Here is a 17,700-nt window from a genome sequence, read left to right as displayed (position 1 = left end):
GAAATCTTTGACAGTTAATGTAACTTAAAAGGAACAAATGCAATGCGTTCAAAATGTTGTACGTTTACTTAGCTGCTTATATTAGGCAGTTAAATAATTTGTAAAGATTACACGATTACAAGACAACTTAGTTTACTTACTAAGATTAAGAGTTTGTTCTTGATATATTTAGTCATCACGTCCAGAACATAAAACCTCGAATCTCCAGTCAGCTCACATACAACCATTGTAGAATTATTCACTCAACCCAGGATTTACTGTTGCTCATCACTCTCTGTGTATGAAGATGCTATACAGGGTGATTGATATAAGTGTGCCAGCCGTTTTATTCGAAAACTATAAGAGAAATCAAAAAAAGTTAAATGGTAAGTGCCTTGGATTTTTTATTTAAAAAATTGTAGTCAAGTCGAAAAAATTATTTTAGCCGCCATTTTTCCAATATGGCCGCCAACTTTGATTTTTCTTATGGTACACTCTGTATTATATGATGTATTCTGGTAGAAAATTTAATTTTAAGACGATTTTATTCTTGTAATTTTTTTCATAAACCTAACCGTTTCGTAGATAATAATGGTTAAAGTTTTGAAATTTCTGCATGAGAAAGAATTTCGATAAAGGCCTAAGCAAGCATGCCAGCTGTTTTATTCGAAATCCATTCAAAATTTCACAACTTAAACCATTATTATCTTTGAAACGGTTAGGTTTATGAAAAAAATTACAAGAATAAAATAGTCTTAAAATTACATTTTCTACCAGAATACATCATAAAATACAGGGTGTTCTATAAGAAAAATCAAAGTTGGCGGCCATATTGGAAAAATGTCGGCTAAAATAATTTTTTTGACTTGACTACAATTTTTTAAATAAAAAATCCAAGGCACTTACCATTTAACTTTTTTTGATATCTCATATGGTTTTCGAATAAAACGGCTGGCACACTTATATCAATCACCCTGTATTACTAATCGCTAATATTAATGTAAAAAGTCTAAAAAAATATATTAATATAATGCATTTTTAGTTTAATGTTCACAATTTTGTTTATTTCCGTCTTAGGTTTCCAAATGGTTATTTATATTTAGGTTGCAACAAACTGTATACTTCATTAGATAAACTAATCACTCTTTTTTATCTAAAAAAATCGGTAAAAACAGTTTTTGTCTTTCAAAATAGTTTAAAATCATTATTAAAAAAAACTGTATACTCGGTGTTTTCTAATGTCAAGACAACATTATGGTATTACTAGCCAAAAAAATACGTAATACAGCTACAAGCTTACTAAAAATATCAATGAAATCAATTGATCAGCACAAATGCAGACACGAATAGGCTAAGACATGCCCAATTGATAGATGCTTACCATCTATCTTAGAATCTAATAGTTTATCTATTAGAATAATAATATTGATAACACAAAAGTAATATGGTTAATAGCAATAATATTTATGTCAAAATTCAATGTAATAGATATACCTATGTATTTGTTATTGTGTAGAGTTTTCATTTGATGTTTGCGACTCGGTCCCTGCACTGAAGCTTTGCTTTGCAAAATCTAATATTATAGTTTTTGATGTAAAACATATTTAATGTTTCTTTTTTTGAATAAAATAAATAAATAAATAAAATATCGTGTAGGCCTACATGGATTAATTAATAAGCCTGCCAATTTTTTTATTCAATGTATTTTTCTCTAAGCACCTTTCGTATATGTTATGTCAAGGTGCGTTAACTACCGTAAATTCAAATCGGACATTGAAGAAAACAGGTAAGTTATTCCTCACAAGTCAGAAAACAGACAAAAAATATGAGTTATGACCCACTTATAGTGTTGACATTTCCTAGCCCCGAATCCTTACATTCTCATTGTTTATACATACATGTGTTTTTATGTTGAATTGGTTTGTGGTTACTATTCTTTTTTTAATTTTTTATATACATAAAATGATTTTTTTATTACTTTCACAATATCTTTGTCTACTTATACTACTGTCATTGATAACTATTGGAATCCGTTGACATGAGAAAAGACAAATACAAAGAGAATCGAATTATTAAAACTATTTTAGGTAGTAAAATATATCGTTTTAATTTAATACTTATAAAAAGTTGTGTTTTTGGAAATCTAATAAGAAAGGCTTTCCTAATAAAGCTTAAGTAGTTCTCTATGATAAAGTTAAATTGTAAAACTAAATGGAACAATAATTATATGCTAGATAAGGAAAATACCCCCGTCGCAGCAAACCTGACAACTAAGCGAATTTCCATTTGTCTGAATTGATTTTCAATTAAATATATTTAAATGAGTACCTAGGTTTGCTGCTACAAGGAAACTAATAAAGTGTGTTTTTAGTAAAATATTAATAGCTTAGTACAAAATAAATAAGTTTGCCAAGATTGATCAAAATATATCCATAAACAACCAAACTACAACATTTTACAATATTCTCCATAAGAATAACATGGGAATTTTTAATTTAAAATTTTCTCCGTTACCAATAACCGTACAAAAATACTTTTATATACAAAATTATTTGTTTTTTTAAGCTCTTTAAAAAGGTATAAAGAGAAATTGGGAAACTTTGTGTTTTGAGGGTCAAAAGTGAGAAAAACCAATTTTTACCCCATAAAACCCCCCGTAAAGCCCTGTTCCCATGGTCCGATCATGCTGGTTCGCGAACTCATTCAAGTTTATCCCGCTTTACACCTTTAAACCAAATTTCATCAAAATCGGACAAAAATTACTCAAGTTATCGCGTTCACGGACACATATATATATATATAAATCTATATATATATATATATATATATATACATATATAAAAATTTTAACGAATGGTGTTTTTGGCCTCTGGGGACATCAAAATGAAAAAGTAAATCGCTCCCGGGCTTAGGTCTTACCATGCCACCTACGGTAATAGCTACTTCCCTATAGGGAAATTCGCTAAAAACATATTTTACTGTTCAGTCCAAATGGTTTTAATTGCTTCACACTATTAACCCTCTAAGTCTTATTTATATGTTCGATATGAATTTATTGTTTTATGGTTACAGTATATAACTCTACAATAGATACTTCCTGTGGAAGTAAAAGTTTATTAACAATTAATTAAGGTATAGAGTATAAAGCACGAATCAACAAGACATATTTTACTGTACTTTTAATTAACCAACATATTAAATATAGTAGGTTTTGACCATAATATATTATAAAGTATATTTTTTTATACAATTGAATAAATAAATGCAGTGTACAAAAATATTTCTAATACTAAATAGAAATAGTTATACTTTTAATAAATAAAAAGCTATTACCGGACATTAAAAACACGATAATATTTTACGAGAGTTTCATGGAAAATCTTTAGCATACAGTATACTACTAACCCATGAATCCCAAAATTCTGATTAGAGAAAAATAAATCTAATATAGTTTAATAATTTTTCAAAAAAGATTCGACCAAGCCCATATTGTAAAGAGTGTAATAAAAATGTCATGTCCGGTTTACAGATGATATTAAACGTTTCCTCCTTTTCTATTGTCCTATTCGCTTATGACCCATAAAATCTGCCATACATTATAAATGACGGATGTTGGTGACAAATACAGTACTCGGGTTGTTCATTATAAATAAATTTATCATTAATACGTATGTTGTAATGACCGAACCTATTATACTACCAAATGTATTTAAAATTAATCTAGATGTTTGAGATAACCCTGTGACATCCCTATAACGTTTCCTAAAAACTAAACAAAATAATAAAGAATCCGATGAATATATAAAGTTCTGGATATAATATTGTACGTATTACAATGGAGCAAAAGCATTTATATATACAATTTATGAATATAACTCAGCGTTTATTAAAAACGTAATATCACGCTAATGAACAATAGAATCAAATCCACTCTTTCAGCTCCTTTTGTTGTCAATAAACAAAGCCCTATCAGGTCCCTGGTCACGGCTCTACAGCACGATAAAATATTGTTTTCTAATTCTTTATAAGATGTATTCATTCAGAGATTTTTGTTACTTTAAATTTTGTCTTGCATCTTCTTCGTTAAAATATATCCTGGAGTAAAAAAAATATCATTTTATTTGTAATCCAATTACAACACTAATAATTTGTTTGCAAAAAAACCATAGTTAAAATAAAATATAAAATAAATTAAATTAAAAATTACAGTTAGGTTTTACTATTTATAAGTCTATTTGCAATTAATTTTTCACACCTTTCATTATAATTTAGGAGAACTTCTATTTAAATCACTAAAAATAAAGAGCAGAGTCATTCTGAAAACTAAAAACAATACTCAAAACAAACAACATAAATATATGTCCATAAAATAACATTACCCTTATATTACAGCCTTTTTAATAAATAATCCATTATTATATCGTTAAGTAACAAAAACCATAAGTAGACGAATAATCAACAAATAATTCAATTCCACTCAAAATTTGTATTTTCACTTTAAATTTGCTTACATATTTTTACATTATTTACCTAGAGTATTTACCATTATTTTCTAAGTATTTTGGTCCATATTAAAAGTATTTAATATACCTATTAACTATTCAACTTCGTTCCTTAAAATATTAAATTAAAATTTATCTGCAAATCACTTTGCCCAGAACCGATAATTTTTTAATTTTCAATATTGTAAGCTTTCAACATTTTCCTCTTTTCACATTCTATTTGTAAGCAAATTAAACTGGAGTAAAATATAATTACCAAATTGTATTACATGTTCAAAGCTGTCCCTGATTGCCAAAGTATTCCAGTTCATTGGATATAACCTGATATGGATGGTGATGATATGGATATGGAATATGGATGGTCTAATAATAACTCGTTCCCCACGCACAGGCTTCGCCTATAAAGGGAAATTCCATTATTATTAAGAATACTATTTGTAATATTTGTTTATCATGGAATAAATGAAGTTTGATTTGATTTTTTGATTTGATTTGATGCTAACCAAATTTGTATCCCTCCACAAAATGTGGTGGTTCGGACCATTGGATTAGTTGGCTATTGCTGGCCAGTAAAATATACGGTTATTGTTGGTTTAAATGTACAGTTATAGCGTGTCCCAACATGCTGAGAAATAAATATTTTACCGGAATTCCATATAAAGTATATGTTTCCAATAAATGTTGCTGAAAAATCTTCCACAATGCTTTTTACTGCACTCTAAGGTTGGATCCCAGGTTTTATGTTAATAATACAGATAAAATAAACGGTTTTATTAATGTTTTATGCAGCTAGAGTCTCAAGGTATTCAGCCTGGGAACAAAGCGTAGATAACTTGTTAAGCTGTTTTTCTATTATTTACATTATTTTATCGTCAGATTTATTTTATCTTCTTGCCAAATTTACTGTCTTACGTAGCAACCGAGTACAAAAAGTTATATCGGCAAAATAATAGCTCACTTAACCAAGCTGTGAAATAATTTATTTATGTAAAATACTACTAAAACACTTAAGATGGCATACATAAAGACAGACTGGGGAAGGATTTATTACTTTGTAGCTATTAGAATAACTAAATCTCACAATCTCATTTTGTGAAATTGTGAAACAGCTGACTGTCGTAAATGCAATGTGGGTGTAACTTATTACCCTTATTACTACAGTTATGACATTAACTCGTAACAGAGCTACTTAACTGGGTTTTTGTTTATGGTATATTGCTGAACAAATTCTAATTCCAATGTGTGACCTAATTATGCATCCTATTTTAGCTTTACTGTTCGTAACACTTTATAAAATTTAATGTAACAGGATGACAGAATAATAATGAAAATTTTACTAAAGAACATGTCTACAGATATATCTTATAAAAAAGGTTATAACCTTTATTCAGTTCTTAATGTACAAATTTTTAATCCAAAATAAATTTCAGATATCTCATCTATCTGATGTGTTTTTCCTAACAGTTGAAAGGTTGCCCATGTGAAACCTTTGCCTAAAGTTGCTGCGCCAAAAACCTACCATCTTACTTGCAATTTCATACATACTGGAGATGGTAGTAACCAAACAAATTGCTTTATTTATAGATGAGTATAATATACTGCTTAAGCTACAGTCAAGGTTCAGAAAGAACCACAGCACTTGTACCTCACTGACTAATATGTTTGCTAATCTATTTGAAGCTAAAGACAAAGGACTCTCCAGCACATTAGCAATGGCAACTCCATCTCTAAGGAGGATATAGGAATGGTTTAGAGAATTCAAAATTATGCCATTAGGAGCATTGTTTGCTTTAATCACTTTGACCACATGTCCTCCTTCAGAGATGCTGCTAAGCTCATCCCAATGGATGGCAAGTGCAGGAAGCTGACCTAATGCCTGGTCCACAAAGTGCTCAAGCTGGGAGAGCCTCAGTACCTCAGCGAGAGGCTGAAATGAAATGAAATGAAAAATCATTTATTTACACAGGCAAAGTTGGGGCCACATGGCCCTTTCTTACACTTAACGTGTTCAAGCTGTACAGGCTGAAGTATAGGGAGGAGATCGTAGGGGGGGGGACTCGGTCCGACCGCAGGCTTCACTTTCCTAAAGTGAGGCTTGAGGTTGGAAGGAGGTATTTTTCTTATTTCGGCCCACGGTTGTGTAATGGCCTCCCTCAGGAGATAAGGAGCTTAAAATCAATAAATCATATAGCTGGCCGAAATGAAATAAACAAATGTAAAATTTATTTATAATGGTTTAAGTACCTCCATTCAGTAATTTAAATTTCTGCTTTTGGCAAATTCAGGCACTTAAACCATTATAAATATTCAAACGTGATATTGCGGCGAACATCTCTTGGAAAAGTAAAATTTATATTGTAAATTTATTTTGTAGACATTTGTTTATTCTTACGTAAATATATTAGGCCAGTTTAGTTTTAGTGACTTGAGTTAGTTTGAAAAACATTTATAAAGAAACTCTATTGTAAATAAAGGCCTTTTTATTTATTTATCTCATTAACAAAGCGTAGCATATTAATTTTTTTCATTTTATTTTTAGCCAGGAAACCTTATCTTAAAATTGTCAAATTTCCATACAGTACACACTGTATTATATTTGAAATATGATCAGTTTAAATAAATGATTTTATAATTTTAATTATTTTTGTACAAATAACAAATTATCTTAATCATCGTTTTTTTTTTTTTTTGTTTAAATATAATATTTAGAAAATCCAAACTATCGTAATTCCTGGATGATATGCATTAACCAAAATTAACCCTGAAAGGAATATTTCATCATTTGTATTCTTGTATTATCTATAATTAATTGCAGTTTGTTTTACTAAAACTATTTAGGATTATTAATTTAAACATTCTTTTTGTCTAAAAGCTATGTCAGTATATGGTGGAAGTTTGCTTGTACTATTTCTCGTAAGAATTTAAAGAGATTATAAAAAAGGACAATAACTTAATAAAGTAAGTAGTAGGCACCCCTTATTGTATTGAATGAACCATTAATAACATAAATTACCTCCAGTACTATGAAATAGCCATTGAAGAAGTTTTATCCGAACCAATTATCTATGTTAATTATATAAATTTATTATATATAAATTTAAAAAAAACAAATCCAAATAACAAAACGTTGTGAAAACTTGTTTTTACTAATAGTAATGGAAAATGCTTCAAATAATCCCTAAAACACACTATATCAATCCGCAATCCTTATGAGGTAATTTGTCTTTGCATGTAGCTTAGTTCAAAAGTCTTTTTAACATAATTATATACAATTAGTTCACTGTAAAAAAAACATTGAGAGCTTGATATGAGCAAAATTAGAGTTTGATTTGATCAAAGCGCTGAAGGTTTGATTTGATGTTCAACAAAAGCCTAATATGCAATGTCAGTTACAGCAAAAGCCGAGGGGTCTGCAACATTTCAGTTACAACCGATCTCAACCCTTGATAATTTTACGTTAACTGTACACAAATTTTGTTGTACGCAATTCAAGTTTTATACATGTAAAAATATATCCATCTTAAACTGTAATTGAAAGCCAATCTCTGCAAGATAAAATTCCAATAGGTCTATGTGGATTTTTTAATGTGCTCGTAGTATTCAAGGTTAACGGGTGGATATGTGGAATAGCAAGAAATTAAAATGTAATATGTATATATAAACATGTCTTTGTTTATTTTTTTGATTACATGCATTTAGGTTCCATTACTTTATCCATAACCATGCACACCTTAATTAAAATGTAATATTTGCTCAAGGTTTAAAAGAAGAGATCATGCAAAAATGTATGAATTGAGATTTAATATTCCCCCCATAACGATATGATTCATCAGCAAAATACTCAAGCTCGTTATCTCATCGTTTACTGAATTCACTTTTGTTGAAAGGCTTGTTAAAATCCTTCAATGACTATATTTTATAGCTATCACTGACAAATTTTATTTTGATGAATATTTAATGATCAATTTGGTCTTATGCAAGTTTTATTATTGGGAGATAATTAGTTTGTTTTGTTAATTAACCTTTCCCATGATTTGTGAAATGTTGTCTTCTAGTAAATATTTATTTCTAAAATGGAAAAGGCGTAAGTATTATATACACGACCATTAGTCATTTGTATGTCTGGTATCTTATTTTTAAATAAATTAAAAAAATAATAGTATATTTCATTAGATCCTAAACTGGCCGGGCTCAAGCTTTAAGTAAAACGAGAGGGGGTTGGAAGACACTTTTTGCCCGTGTGATGAACTATATTTTTCGTCATATTGCATCATTATCGAGCAAACTATGTTTTATAACTAAAATAGTTTTCATTTTAACATAACCTCTCTAAACTACTTATAAGCTGACTTTAATTAATTTGATTTGCTAATGTAAACGAACAGCTGTTTAGTATGTGATTAAATCGTTTCGTCTATTAAAATAGTGTTAGTGTATGTTATACTATCGATATATCGAACAATTTACAATATGGCAACAACAAACTTCAATCGATTAAACTTTCGACACATGCGATTGTTTAAAATCGAAATCTACAACTTAGTTGACAGCAGCAGATTTTTACTCCCGAGGGCTAAAAACTCTTTTTACTCCCTAAAGAGTAAAAATGCTACTTTAGACCCGTAACGCATGCATTTAAACGGCTGTTTTTGCTCCATTATGACGAAAATAAATAAATGTATAGTTTTAAATCCGACCTTACAATTTCCACCCTTTCCATTGTTAGCCTCTTTTATGACCAACTAAACAACAAACATGCATTATAATTTTTATTACCGTTATCATAACATTATGTATAATTTTAGAAAAGCTTACTTATCATTCTTTGATTTAAAATAAAACTGCATCTTGTGCACTTGTGTTATTCAGCTTACCATTCACGAAAAATTATTTAAATAATGAGATTACCATGAACGTATTCAGCAGTAAAAGTGAGAGTGTAACATTAAGAAACGAGACTCTGACTCTGACAGACTCCAATGGAGTGTAAATGGTTAAACGGTCTATGTTGCCAGTCTTACAGCCTAGAATGTAAGGCTTTCAGTAGACAGGCTTTCATCTGTACATATTTTATCCAATAGATTATTTATAAACTAGACGCCTAGAAATCGACTATACAGGAAATCGTCTATTGATCTAAGGTATTTTGTTTCATATATGTATTTCTTTATTTGATGAAGATGAATCACCGTATCTTTTTCTATACATATGTTCAGATAATTTTAACGTTTTATAGATTATTATATTTCACCTCGAAGAACATTAAATTTAATTTTTTGTCTATACAAATTTGTTTTGAAAGTTTTTATTTGTATTATTACCAATTATGTGATAACTATAACTTTGTTATAAAATAATATCTTAACTATTTAAAAACTTTTGTTGCGTATTTTAAGCCATTTGACATAAACATTTAGAAAAAAATAGGACTACTTGAATTGTTTTTAAAGAGATTCTCATTGTAATTGCAATAATGTCGAACGTAATGTAATATTTTATTGAGATAACCATACTTGGTTCATTATGTAAAAATCATAAAACATTGTCATATAAAAGGGCTGAGAGCAAACAAACAAATTAATAAAACATCAGCCCAATACCAATTCAGAGTCATGTTTACCACAACCCAATATGGTTGTTTGACCTGAAATATGAGACATTGCGTCTTTGCATGGCATTTGTTGAAATTAATATTTTAAATGACTTATTTATTTAGCTGTTAATTCAACTATACAAAAAATAAAATTTGTTATTTAGAAATTAGAGTCGTGAAACAACTCAATTTCTAATTACGTCTTATAAGTATATGACCGGTGTCTTGAGTGTGTCGTGGTACACCGCACCTCCGCAGTGCAGATCCTCGTCTTGTCTTCTTGGTGGTATTCTGGGGCAATGCCCGGCGATGGCTGATCATGTGGAGTAGCCAATTATAAACTCGTTTATATTGTCGTATTTTACTAGAATTTTGTTGGAATTTGGAGCAAATGCTAGTCATAAATTTCTTTCTTTTCCCAAATTTTGTTGATCACATCTTCCTCAAAAAGGGGGAGGTTTTTAACTGGCAATGGTTTTATCTCCCATGGGCCTAAATACCTCAGGTGTGTCTCCACACTAATAGGATTGTCTTCTTGGACCAACTTTAACTCCTGGCGCTCCTGGGCTTTCAAAGTTGATACATAATAGCTGCATCCAACAGCACACAGCACCCCGCCCCCTATGATTCCTAGGTAGGCTTATCCACCGAGTTTTTGAAGAAACGTAAATTTAGACATGTTTCCTAATGGTTTGAATGATTGATTGAAAAGCATGCTGTTTCATAGGTAATTTTAACCCATATCAGTACTCACAATTTATTTTATCTCCAACGTAACCAATTCTACTAATGGTATCTTCTATATATTTTCGACAGAGATTTAGTTTTCTCTACTACTTTTGAAAATTAACTTTAAACATACTTTGATGGTTATAAAGAATTGCGATCATTATGTGTAAATCACAAGCGTTTCCTTTGTGTTGGTTTATTTAAAATTTTAAATCCAATCATTATTTTATTTTGTTAGCACTGTTGTTTATCGATGATTTACAATTAACAATGTCAATTAACATTTTTTTTTAAATTGTTTTAAATCAACCAACATTTTACAAACATTATATTCCATCCAAATCGTTAGGAAATTGATAAAATGACCCGTGACAGTTGATTTATGTATATTTTAATCATCAAGTATAAAAGTACTGACTTGCCAAAATATTTACAAATATAGCAATCAGTTTATTTTAAATATGAATAATAAACTAGCATAACTGTATAGGTAGCACAGTAATTATCTTTTCTGAACAATAATATAAAGCTAATCCCACGGAATTACGTTTAAAGAAATGATTTGTAACATAACTTCCTAGCTTCCAATTATTTATAAAGACTAAATCTGTTTATAGTTATTAGTTTGTAAGATAACTGTATTGATCTGTAATGCTAATCCATTTTTATTTATCTGTTTTCAGCGGATGATAATAATTTGCTAATCACGTTAATGTTGATTACTCAAGGTTGATATTACAACGATTACCATATACAATGATCGGGTCAATCAGTTAGACATAAATATTCAACATTATATAATCATGTGGTCCTTTAATGGACACATTTCGAATTGTTAAACATGCAACAGCCAATGTGGTTTATGTGCAATTTAGCTGGCAGCTGAAGCAATTATATTGCTGTTAGTTGTTTTAAAAATGGTTGTAAGTCAAGGTTTTGTCATTATCGTCATATTATTAAGATGGACAATTTAATAACACTTCTCTTTAAATGCTAAATACTTTATAGGACAACTAGAAATATATTCGGTTGTAAAAGCGCAATGAATCAACCATAAAGGGTTAATTGTTTCTAGGTAGTGCTTCCAATGCAACCTCATATTATTATTTACCGATCGTCTAAAACTTTAAACAAATTCCAAATACATTTGACCACAGATGAACACTTTATAGCCAAATTATTGGGTATTAGAGATTGTAGCACCTGAAGCTCAGGTGAAATAGGTAAGCTGTCAATATTTTATATCAGCAATCTTTGTTTATAAATTTAAAGAAAAAAAAAATTCATCATGAGTTATAACCTGTTATATATCACGTGGTATATAGACATAGACATAGACATAGACATGTTTTATTCATGAATTGGGTACAAATTATACAATGTACATCTCAATCGTCAAATACATTATATGGTCTAGTAGCATGTAAATCAAAACGAAAAATAATTAGTTAAATCTATTTTATTCTAAAGATTTAAACAAATAAGTCAAATAAAAATGCCATGTTGAATGAGATCAGGCAGACAGGAATTCTTCGGTACTGTAAAACTCACCTTCCACCAAATAATTTTTCAGTAGTTTCCCAAAACCATTAGAACCCAACCTTGAACTGCACTGCTTTACTTCTTCAGGAAGCCTATTAAAGAAAAATGGGCCCGAAAAATTTGCATTCCTTTCAGAAAGGGTCAGACGATGACATGGAGTACGAAGATCTCCTCCATGCCTAGTGGGGTATCTATGAAATTGACCAACCGATGGAATATCCTTCAGATGATTTACTGCAGACATTATTGCTCTGTAGATGAATATAGAAGGCAAAGTTAAAATGTTGTTCTTCCGGAAGACTCCTCTGCATGAATGGAGTGGTGGTAAGCAATTGAGGATACGCACAATATGGGTGTGGGGTTACGCTACCAAGATGTGTTTTTGGGTGTGGTGTGAAAGCCATCAATATCCGTTTTGCATTTGGTTTCCGACCAACGATAACGATTTGTTGTCCTAAATTTATGGCACCTTTTATCTTTCTACAAAGACAAACTTTATGGTTAGTACCTAGCCTGAAACCCCATCACTTAACTCGCAAGAATGACTAAAGTAAATCTGCAACTTTGATGCATAACAAAAAAGTAATCTGCCATTTTGGAACGGTTATATTTAGTTAAATTAATTTGATTTTGTTTTGCACTTCATTCGATGATAAAGAGTTTGCCTCCCTTACTCTTGTCTACTGTATTCTCACGAAAAAATTACAAAAGTAATAACATTACTGATAAAAAGATATATTCATTATACAATTGTGTGAGAAAAGATCGTTATCTTCAACAAATCAGCTGCAATAATTATCCTATGCTAAGTAAAGTTTTCATAAAAATGTAAATACTGTATAGCAAAATTAAAGCTAGACAGAGAACCCTGATTAATGTCGACCATATTGAGTGTATTATGGTTCGAGTAAGTAATCTGTTGTTTACAATTTTCGTATGAAAGAATTGTTTCACCAGCTCTGGATGGGATATTGATCAAAAATAGCTTAGATATAGCCTCAATAACTCACTTTATGGCTAAACTATTTTCTCAGAAAATTAAATATTACTAAATGAATGTTGTTTATTTTTATAATAATCAGCAACACTTTGACTATAAGGGTGATTTGAAATGCAATTTAGGGTAAAATGCTTTAGTATATAGAAGGAAATAGTTAACAGTCTTTGAAAAACGAAATGCAAATACATACAACAACAAAATTTACTTTTATGCCTTATAGAGGTGTGCAGAGTTTTGTTTTCCTGGTGTAATCCATTATACAACGGGGGTGTCCATACGTTTGCAGAAAACACTAATCGTAAAATATTTCCTGAAATAAAAGATAAAATATAGTTAAAATAAGTACTCTCTGACTTTCACCAACACAAAACACGGTTTAGAATAATATGTTTCATATGTTTAAATAGGATGATGAACCTACCTTCCATAGCTTCCTAAGTTCATAGTTTTAGATGCTTAACCTTTACGTGACATCATAATGACATTGCTGCAATATTATTTGAACATTTCTGATTAGTGGAATTTGAACCCGGGTCTAGTGGGGCTAGAAGTTTAGTGATTCTTCCACACGTAGCTCCTATTTTAATTAAATACTACTAGTATTTAATATTGTGTGTTTGTTTAAGGACTACTCAAATATGAAAATGGTAAGGACCAAAAAAACTACCTGACAATAATAGTTGTTAATATCAAAGAATACTATTTACTCTGTGACAAGTTATTAATTTTCCTATTAATTAATTATGTGATATCACACGTTTACAGGTACACAATCACACAGGTATCTTTAGCAAGCGATCGTTTCCTTTTAAATAATATTAACCTAAAGAAAATCTACAGCCTTAGAGGTGTATGTTTTTAATACTACATTTAATTTGTACTACTTCTAAATTATACATAATTTGAAGTCTAAATAAAAGAGTCTTAGTTTAACCCTTTGGTAGTAATACGAAACGATTAGCTATTGTAATTTGAAATAAAAAAGATACTTATTTGAATATAAATTACAACTTTAACTTTTTTTTACAAAAAAACTGTAAATAAATGTATATTTGAATCTAGCCTAAACCTACATAAGTGAGTTTTACTACAAATTAAAAAATAAATCTAAACTTAGAACGTTGTAAAATCTACAACTAATAACGTGAATAAGTGTTAAAAACATTCAGCCTTTAAGCAAAAACACATTCATGCGATAGCTAAATAAATTAAATGTGAAAAAGGCCTTTTGAAAACGGGTTGAAATAACTAAATCGTACTCGACAAACCGTATTTTTAATCTCTTTCTGCATCAGATAACCTTAAACCATTAAAATTCGCTATCTATAACAATAAAAAGAACAGTTTGGGTTTTTATCGTTGTAAATATAAAAGATGATATTCATTTTATGCCTCAATATTTTAGATAACTTTTTTTTAGTTCTATAAATATTTAAATTTCATGCTTGGTTTCATGTTTAGTTTACAAAAAATATTAGAGTATTTGGAACTTAGTTTTCAGGCTATGTTGTTAATGATTTACTTGTCCATAAATTATAACTGTTTTCATAGTACTAAAAACTGAATACTAAAAATACTTGTTAAAACTAACTAAAAACTGAATTAAGTTGGCTTAAGCTTACCCCAGCTTAACAATGTAAAAGTAACATGTACAAAAAACCGTAAAAAACATATAAATAACTTTTAAAATAATGCTTTGCAGTGCTTAAAAACGTAAATTTTCATATTAAAACAAAGATGGTTTCTGCATAAAATTAACATAGTGTGCCTTTTTAAAAAAGGTTAAAAAGACATTTCTGTCAATTTATAGTTGACCACCAGCAATCACAAAAGTCTGAAGGGTAAAAGTTTAATAACTTTGTAAACTGTTACAAACGAGTCTCCAAGTAAGAAAGTGTGAAGACCTTTACAGTACTGGTAGAAGAAACTGTTCTAGTATCCGAGAAAAATTGTTGCTTTATCTTTAAGAATATTAATTTTTGAACCATTTATTATAAATTTGGGAATTAAATTCATATAAAATGTTACACAGCTTTAAAATTTGTATAAGCTTACAGTTCTATGTAATGCATTATATTTAGTGACATTCCAATTGAGATCCTTATACAATTCTTATACATCAATTGGCATGTCACTAAATAGAAATGATCGGGAAGTGATGTTGGATTTTTTAAATACATACCATTTATTCTGATTTGTTTGCTGGAATGTTTATTCAAAACAAACAAATCTAATTTTTCTCCAAACCATAGTTATGTTTTTGTATCAATATTCATATTATGTCGATATATGTATAGAATATCATAATCATTTAACTTTTACCATTTCATTAGTCAAACACATAATTGGAAGATTAAACATAAATTTCCAAAAGTAAAAGTTGATTTCATATATTAATGTCCCAGTTTATGTTATTGATAAAATAACCGGAAATTTCAAATGCATACTCTATCATAATAGATAAAAATAACTTGCTACATGCAATTATGGTATATTTTTAGTACTATTTACTACACACTACTCATTGTGTAGTGTTTTTAAAGTATACCTAATAAATGAATGACCGAAATGATAATATTGACCGTTTCTACTACGATTGCATTGTTTTCACATAATAACTGCACACTTCAGTGTGGAAAAGAAATTGTACACAAAATATAAACAGTAGAATTGTTGGTATAGAAATGCAAACGAAGTGAGATCTGGCTTAATCTTTGGGCTTTGAGACCCTAGACTAGGGCTTAATTCTTTCCACTGAAGATTTATGTTTGCTTTTCCTTTTGTAAATGCAAAGTCCACTAACTTCGGTGGGGCACACGGAAGATTTCTCAGGTGCCGTTTGACATCACTAACTGCTGACGTCATTAACTGCTGCGTCTGAAGAAACAGACGATTTTATAATTTTTCTATTATTAAATTAAACTGTCATAACCAAACCAAACTAACCAAACGTGCTGATAATGGAACAATCGAATGAAGGTTTACTAATCTAAAAAATAGTTTTGTTTATAAAATAAATAAATTAAATTAAAAATAAAATAAATAAACTTTTGAAGCTGAAAATTATGGGAGATTATACATTTACCAACCAGAGATAGGTAGTGATGGGACCGTTATCTGTGATTAGTACTCATTCCGAACGATAAGCACTAACGAGAAAATGATGGAGATCGATTTAGCTCTTTACTTCAATACCTAAACATGGGTATGTTATCCGTCATCGTACAAACTGTGTTGAAGAACTACCTACTAATATTTTAAATTTTAGTAAACAAGAAAAATCATTCATACATTTATATTTATCATCCTTGATATGTTTCTAATACGATTACGAAACTGGGATTGAATTAAAATTATTTGACATAATAATAGGTTTTACGTTTACCTCTGGAGGTAAGACAACCCCTTGTAAGTGAACGGATAACTGGTAATTACCTTCTTTGTGATTCTTGCATCAGTGCTTAAGATAATAGTAATTTGTGCAACTAGTGAGAAAAGTGAGCAATTGACTCACTCGAGAGAAATCCTTACTCACGAGCCGTAGGCGAGTGAGGAATGGTTTCTCGAGTGAGGCTCGAGTGAGACATGTACTTTGAACTCGAGTTGAAACAAATAAATTGGTGAAGAAACATAACCTATTTTTACACAGACGTGAACTTTTAATATAACATTTAATGTGAAGTGACAAATACAACAGTACAACAGCTGACCAGCTGATTTACAGCCAGTGCTGCCAACGTATTTCGCGCGCATACGACGTTGCCTGCATGTTACGCGCTCACTATTTCGTGCCTTCACGTTGCAAATCTGGAGTGAGACAAAGTAATTAGAGTGAGACAATGTTAACATTGTCTCACTGATGAGCGAATTGGCCACTTTGCTTTCTCAAATCAGTGAGGGAACATGTACATTGTTAGGTAACTGTAGGGAAAATTACTTTTCTGTTGGAGGTTCTGACCAAGCTTAAGATGTCTTATATTCATATCTTCTAATAGAAGGTCTCTTAAAAAGTGTGAAAACAAAAAATATCAAAGACATATTGTTATAATATACACGCTTATATATTTCCATTATACACGCAGCTCTATAGGTTTAGTTAGAAACAGGTAAAAACCAAAACTGGTCAATCCGGCTCAAATAGTGTAACTGCATTGGTTACGGTCGTTTCTCCATCGTCAGATACAAAATCTCGGCTGAAGTAGAGTCGTTGACGTAAATCACATAACACACACAAACATTTAGACGAATAACGTAACCAATAATATTTACACGTAACCAACGCATTTACACTATTTCAGCTGGATTACAGAAGGTAAAGCCTAATTTTAGTTACGTTAAATCTCAGGGGCTAAAAC

The sequence above is a fragment of the Macrosteles quadrilineatus genome, unplaced genomic scaffold (genome assembly GCF_028750875.1).
Source record: "Macrosteles quadrilineatus isolate MER2022 unplaced genomic scaffold, UCM_ALF_1.0 Scaffold_2__2_contigs__length_208266976, whole genome shotgun sequence".
NCBI classification, from domain to species: domain Eukaryota; kingdom Metazoa; phylum Arthropoda; class Insecta; order Hemiptera; family Cicadellidae; genus Macrosteles; species Macrosteles quadrilineatus.
The sequence above is the reverse complement of the archived record's forward strand: the minus strand, read 5'-3'. Positions refer to the sequence as shown.